The sequence below is a fragment of the Strix uralensis genome, chromosome 28 (assembly GCF_047716275.1).
Source record: "Strix uralensis isolate ZFMK-TIS-50842 chromosome 28, bStrUra1, whole genome shotgun sequence".
NCBI lineage: Eukaryota > Metazoa > Chordata > Aves > Strigiformes > Strigidae > Strix > Strix uralensis.
In genome coordinates, this window is record NC_133999.1 from 6,557,805 (window position 1) to 6,564,701 (window position 6,897).

Below are 6,897 nucleotides of genomic sequence, written 5' to 3' on the forward strand. Positions count from 1 at the left end.
TGACGTACCCGTGCCATCTCCCTGAGCGTCCCCCCTGGAACCCAGCTGGGAAACAGGATAGTGATCGCCTCCAGCCACGTCTGTGAACAGACAGAACAGAGAAGGTCCCATGAGCTATTTCAATACACCTCTGCAGGTCTGAACGGCCGTGAAGGCACTTCCAACACGGGAGTGCTCCGTGGCACTCATCCCCCGCCTCCATCAGGAGCACTGTGCAGACAGGTACTGGGTGCCTGGAGCAGGAGGATCTAAAACAAGACATGCACGGAGGTGTTGGGAGAAAGGACTCCCTGGAGCTCGCACCAGCTCTAAACTCAACCCCAACAAGCCCACCGCTGGCCTTGCAGCAGGCACTGGAAGCAGCGCAGGGCCGGAGAGGCTGGCACAGACACCTTCGCAAGGCAGAGTGCTCACATCTCTGAGCCCAAGCCAGTCCCTCTCTGCCCCTCTTCTGCTCGGCTGAGCGTGGGCCAAGAGAGCGTTAACTGAAATTTCACAAGAACGGAATATTAAAACCTAAGTGCTCACTCATTCAGGGGACATACCTGTGCGATCGCCTCCAGGCCCCGAGACAAGATCCGGCCGAGCCGTCGGGTGGCCGTTGGCTTCGGGCACAGCTGTAATCAAGCACATTCCCATTAGAGGTTGTGAGCTCCTTTGCCAGTGACCTGCAGTGACTGGAGGGGGTCAGGTGATGCCATGGGACCCAGACGTGGGTGGACATTTCCAGAGGTGCAGAGGGGCCGGGGTGACCTGTTAGCTGCACCTGGAGCCTTTCAAAATACTGTTTCCAGGCCCTGTGCAACAGCCCTCAAGGACTGGATGTATACATGTATGGCCCCTGGGCATTTCTTCCTGGGACACGTTTTCTGGGCAGAAAAGGCGCCCACGTGAAGACGTTATTGTTCACCTATCTGACGGAGAAGAGCCCAGTGGCCAGGGAGAGGCTGCCCCAGCGCTGCCCCGTCTGTTCCCCGGGCTGTGGGCTGGGGCTGTGTGTCCCATGGTGACCCGGGCTGGCCCGGGGAGAGCGGGGAGAGCGTTGCAGGGCTGGAGCAGGAATGCTCCTGTTTTCCCCAGTGGACACCTCCCCAGGAGGGACGTCCCCAAGGCTGAAAGCTGGGGTCCAGCCGGGGAACGGCAGAGACACAAACCCCCCGGACGTGGCTGTGCCCGGCCTGGGGAAGAAGTGCTCCCGAGGGCTATTGCCCGGCTGCTGCCGTGCTGCCGGGCCCTGACACGCAGACCGGGGCAAGGCTGCCCTGGGGCAGGCGGCACAGGGCCGGCTCCAGGGACACTTTCTCACTGCTGCTCCCAGTCCCACCGTCCACCCGGAAAAGGCCCCTGCAGCAAAGGCAGCCCCCTGCGCCTCCGTACAGGGCATCTGCCTCCTGCTGCCCGCGGAGCTGGACACAGCTCGCCCGGCCCAGCCCGGCCCTGCGGCTCTGTCGGCCCTGCCCCACCATGACCCCAGCCCCGCTGTCAGCCCGAGGTGCAGTGGGTGCTGCCCCACGCTGCCAGGGCTGGGCGTTGGCCCTCATCTGCCCACCTACCTAATCCCCGCGCTTGCCATGGAGCAGCCCCGGCACCCTGGGCTCGCAGGGCCACTAGCAGCAGGACGAGGATCAGTGTGGGAGCCATGGTCCCCTTCACCTGCATGTGCACAGTGTTGCTGCTACTGCAGCTGCTGGCACATCTGATGTGTTGCCTGGCAACAGCACTGCACACCCCGGCATGGCACCGCAGGCCTCTGTGACCTCACAGTGCGGCCTCTCCCCTTCAGCCACGGCCCGGGGGAGGGGCTGCCCCGGGGCAGGTGGCACAGGGCCGGCTCCAGGGACACTTTCTCACTGCTGCTCCCAGTCCCACCGTCCACCCGGAAAAGGCCCCTGCAGCAAAGGCAGCCCCCTGCGCCTCCGTTCAGGGCATCTGCCTCCTGCTGCCCACGGAGCTGGACACAGCTCGCTCGGCCCAGCCCGGCCCTGCGGCTCTGCCAGCCCTGCTCCACCACGACCCCAGCCCCGCTGTCAGCCCAAGGTGCAGTGGGTGCTGCCCCACGCTGCCTGCGCATCCTCTGCGCTCTCCCCTCTGGGGACTGGCAAGGTGCTGCCCTCTCAGCACTGAGCAGCCATCAGCTCCTCAGCAAGTCCCTCACCCACTCAAGGCGGTGAGTCCCACCAGCTCCTGCCAGATGGACACCACCGTCTGCCCAGAACAGCTTTGGCCCCACTAAGGCTGTAACTGGGGCAGCAGCTGTTCCTGGGGCTCGGCTGGAACCCCAACTGCCACCAGAGACTCGACCATGTCTGCAGCTCGCCAGCGCCCGCAAGGCCTGAAACTGAGCGTCGCTGCAGTGAGGCTCTGAGCGGCCCCTTCCCACTGTGCAGGCTACGGCTTGTCCATCCACGCATCTAAAACCTCAGCTTGACAAGGCTTCTGCTTAACAGGGACAGACACCCACCGTGGGCTCGGGTGGTCCTGACAAGCTCCTTCAGAATTCTCTGCATGACTTCTGAGGTCCACTGGGAGGGTTTTCCTGTTTGAGAGATGTACTTTGCTCTTTGAGGACCTGAATGGAAAGTCCAAAGTTAAATTTCTCACAAATACAATATTGAAAACAAGTGTGTCGTCTGTGGAGTCAGCCAAGAAAACTCGCCCCTGCGACGCCAGGGAAGTGCCAGCGCAGGATCCGGATGAGGAGCTGGAAAAGCCCTCCCTGTACCCACATCTGCAACCAAACACCCACGAGAATTTCCATCATACACCGTCATGACCGAGCAGCAGAACATACGAGCGGATCACGCAATGGCACGGCACACACAGTGCAGGTCCACGTTCTCAGAGCCGCGAGAGACGCCTCGCTCACATCTGGGCTTTGAGCCGGCGGCTCTCAGAGGAATTCAAAAGCCGTGACGTACCCGTGCCATCTCCCTGAGCGTCCCCCCTGGAACCCAGCTGGGAAACAGGATAGTGATCGCCTCCAGCCACGTCTGTGAACAGACAGAACAGAGAAGGTCCCATGAGCTATTTCAATACACCTCTGCAGGTCTGAACGGCCGCGAAGGCACTTCCAACACGGGAGTGCTCCGTGGCACTCATCCCCCGCCTCCATCAGGAGCACTGTGCAGACAGGTACTGGGTGCCTGGAGCAGGAGGATCTAAAACAAGACATGCACGGAGGTGTTGGGAGAAAGGACTCCCTGGAGCTCGCACCAGCTCTAAACTCAACCCCAACAAGCCCACCGCTGGCCTTGCAGCAGGCACTGGAAGCAGCGCAGGGCCGGAGAGGCTGGCACAGACACCTTCGCAAGGCAGAGTGCTCACATCTCTGAGCCCAAGCCAGTCCCTCTCTGCCCCTCTTCTGCTCGGCTGAGCGTGGGCCAAGAGAGCGTTAACTGAAATTTCACAAGAACGGAATATTAAAACCTAAGTGCTCACTCATTCAGGGGACATACCTGTGCGATCGCCTCCAGGCCCCGAGACAAGATCCGGCCGAGCCGTCGGGTGGCCGTTGGCTTCGGGCACAGCTGTAATCAAGCACATTCCCATGAGAGGTTGTGAGCTCCTTTGCCAGTGACCTGCAGTGACTGGAGGGGGTCAGGTGATGCCATGGGACCCAGACGTGGGTGGACATTTCCAGAGGTGCAGAGGGGCCGGGGTGACCTGTTAGCTGCACCTGGAGCCTTTCAAAATACTGTTTCCAGGCCCTGTGCAACAGCCCTCAAGGACTGGATGTATACATGTATGGCCCCTGGGCATTTCTTCCTGGGACACGTTTTCTGGGCAGAAAAGGCGCCCACGTGAAGACGTTATTGTTCACCTATCTGACGGAGAAGAGCCCAGTGGCCAGGGAGAGGCTGCCCCAGCGCTGCCCCGTCTGTTCCCCGGGCTGTGGGCTGGGGCTGTGTGTCCCATGGTGACCCGGGCTGGCCCGGGGAGAGCGGGGAGAGCGTTGCAGGGCTGGAGCAGGAATGCTCCTGTTTTCCCCAGTGGACACCTCCCCAGGAGGGACGTCCCCGAGGCTGAAAGCTGGGGTCCAGCCGGGGAACGGCAGAGACACAAACCCCCCGGACGTGGCTGTGCCCGGCCTGGGGAAGAAGTGCTCCCGAGGGCTATTGCCCGGCTGCTGCCGTGCTGCCGGGCCCTGACACGCAGACCGGGGCAAGGCTGCCCTGGGGCAGGCGGCACAGGGCCGGCTCCAGGGACACTTTCTCACTGCTGCTCCCAGTCCCACCATCCACCCGGAAAAGGCCCCTGCAGCAAAGGCAGCCCCCTGCGCCTCCGTACAGGGCATCTGCCTCCTGCTGCCCGCGGAGCTGGACACAGCTCGCCCGGCCCAGCCCGGCCCTGCAGCTCTGCCGGCCCTGCCCCACCACGACCCCAGCCCCGCTGTCAGCCCGAGGTGCAGTGGGTGCTGCCCCACGCTGCCAGGGCTGGGCGTTGGCCCTCATCTGCCCACCTACCTAATCCTCGCGCTTGCCATGGAGCAGCCCCGGCACTCTGGGCTCGCAGGGCCACTAGCAGCAGGATGAGGATCAGTGTGGGAGCCATGGTCCCCTTCACCTGCATGTGCACAGTGTTGCTGCTACTGCAGCTGCTGGCACATCTGATGTGTTGCCTGGCAACAGCACTACACACCCCGGCGTGGCATCGCAGGCCTCTGTGACCTCACAGTGCGGCCTCTCCCCTTCAGCCACGGCCCGGGGGAGGGGCTGCCCCGGGGCAGGTGGCACAGGGCCGGCTCCAGGGACACTTTCTCACTGCTGCTCCCAGTCCCACCGTCCACCCGGAAAAGGCCCCCGCAGCGGAGGCAGCCCCCTGCGCCTCTGTACAGGGCATCTGCCTCCTGCTGCCCACGGAGCTGGACACAGCTCGCTCGGCCCAGCCCGGCCCTGCGGCTCTGCCGGCCCTGCTCCACCACGACCCCAGCCCCGCTGTCAGCCCAAGGTGCAGTGGGTGCTGCCCCACGCTGCCTGCGCATCCTCTGCGCTCTCCCCTCTGGGGACTGGCAAGGTGCTGCCCTCTCAGCACTGAGCAGCCATCAGCTCCTCAGCAAGTCCCTCACCCACTCAAGGCAGTGAGTCCCACCAGCTCCTGCCAGATGGACACCACCGTCTGCCCAGAACAGCTTTGGCCCCACTAAGGCTGTAACTGGGGCAGCAGCTGTTCCTGGGGCTCGGCTGGAACCCCAACTGCCACCAGAGACTCGACCATGTCTGCAGCTCGCCAGCGCCCGCAAGGCCTTTAACTGAGTGTCACTGCAGTGAGGCTCTGAGCGGCCCCTTCCCACTGTGCAGGCTACGGCTTGTCCATCCACGCATCTAAAACCTCAGCTTGACAAGGCTTCTGCTTAACAGGGACAGACACCCACCGTGGGCTCGGGTGGTCCTGACAAGCTCCTTCAGAATTCTCTGCATGACTTCTGAGGTCCACTGGGAGGGTTTTCCTGTTTGAGAGTTGTACTTTGCTCTTTGAGGACCTGAATGGAAAGTCCAAAGTTAAATTTCTCACAAATACAATATTGAAAACAAGTGTGTCGTCTGTGGAGTCAGCCAAGAAAACTCGCCCCTGCGACGCCAGGGAAGTGCCAGCGCAGGATCCGGATGAGGAGCTGGAAAAGCCCTCCCTGTACCCACATCTGCAACCAAACACCCACGAGAATTTCCATCATACACCGTCATGACCGAGCAGCAGAACATACGAGCGGATCACGCAATGGCACGGCACACACAGTGCAGGTCCACGTTCTCAGAGCCGCGAGAGACGCCTCGCTCACATCTGGGCTTTGAGCCGGCGGCTCTCAGAGGAATTCAAAAGCCGTGACGTACCCGTGCCATCTCCCTGAGCGTCCCCCCTGGAACCCAGCTGGGAAACAGGATAGTGATCGCCTCCAGCCACGTCTGTGAACAGACAGAACAGAGAAGGTCCCATGAGCTATTTCAATACACCTCTGCAGGTCTGAACGGCCGCGAAGGCACTTCCAACACGGGAGTGCTCCGTGGCACTCATCCCCCGCCTCCATCAGGAGCACTGTGCAGACAGGTACTGGGTGCCTGGAGCAGGAGGATCTAAAACAAGACATGCACGGAGGTGTTGGGAGAAAGGACTCCCTGGAGCTCGCACCAGCTCTAAACTCAACCCCAACAAGCCCACCGCTGGCCTTGCAGCAGGCACTGGAAGCAGCGCAGGGCCGGAGAGGCTGGCACAGACACCTTCGCAAGGCAGAGTGCTCACATCTCTGAGCCCAAGCCAGTCCCTCTCTGCCCCTCTTCTGCTCGGCTGAGCGTGGGCCAAGAGAGCGTTAACTGAAATTTCACAAGAACGGAATATTAAAACCTAAGTGCTCACTCATTCAGGGGACATACCTGTGCGATCGCCTCCAGGCCCCGAGACAAGATCCGGCCGAGCCGTCGGGTGGCCGTTGGCTTCGGGCACAGCTGTAATCAAGCACATTCCCATGAGAGGTTGTGAGCTCCTTTGCCAGTGACCTGCAGTGACTGGAGGGGGTCAGGTGATGCCATGGGACCCAGACGTGGGTGGACATTTCCAGAGGTGCAGAGGGGCCGGGGTGACCTGTTAGCTGCACCTGGAGCCTTTCAAAATATTGTTTCCAGGCCCTGTGCAACAGCCCTCAAGGACTGGATGTATACATGTATGGCCCCTGGGCATTTCTTCCTGGGACACGTTTTCTGGGCAGAAAAGGCGCCCACGTGAAGATGTTATTGTTCACCTATCTGACGGAGAAGAGCCCAGTGGCCAGGGAGAGGCTGCCCCAGCGCTGCCCCGTCTGTTCCCCGGGCTGTGGGCTGGGGCTGTGTGTCCCATGGTGACCCGGGCTGGCCCGGGGAGAGCGGGGAGAGCGTTGCAGGGCTGGAGCAGGAATGCTCCTGTTTTCCC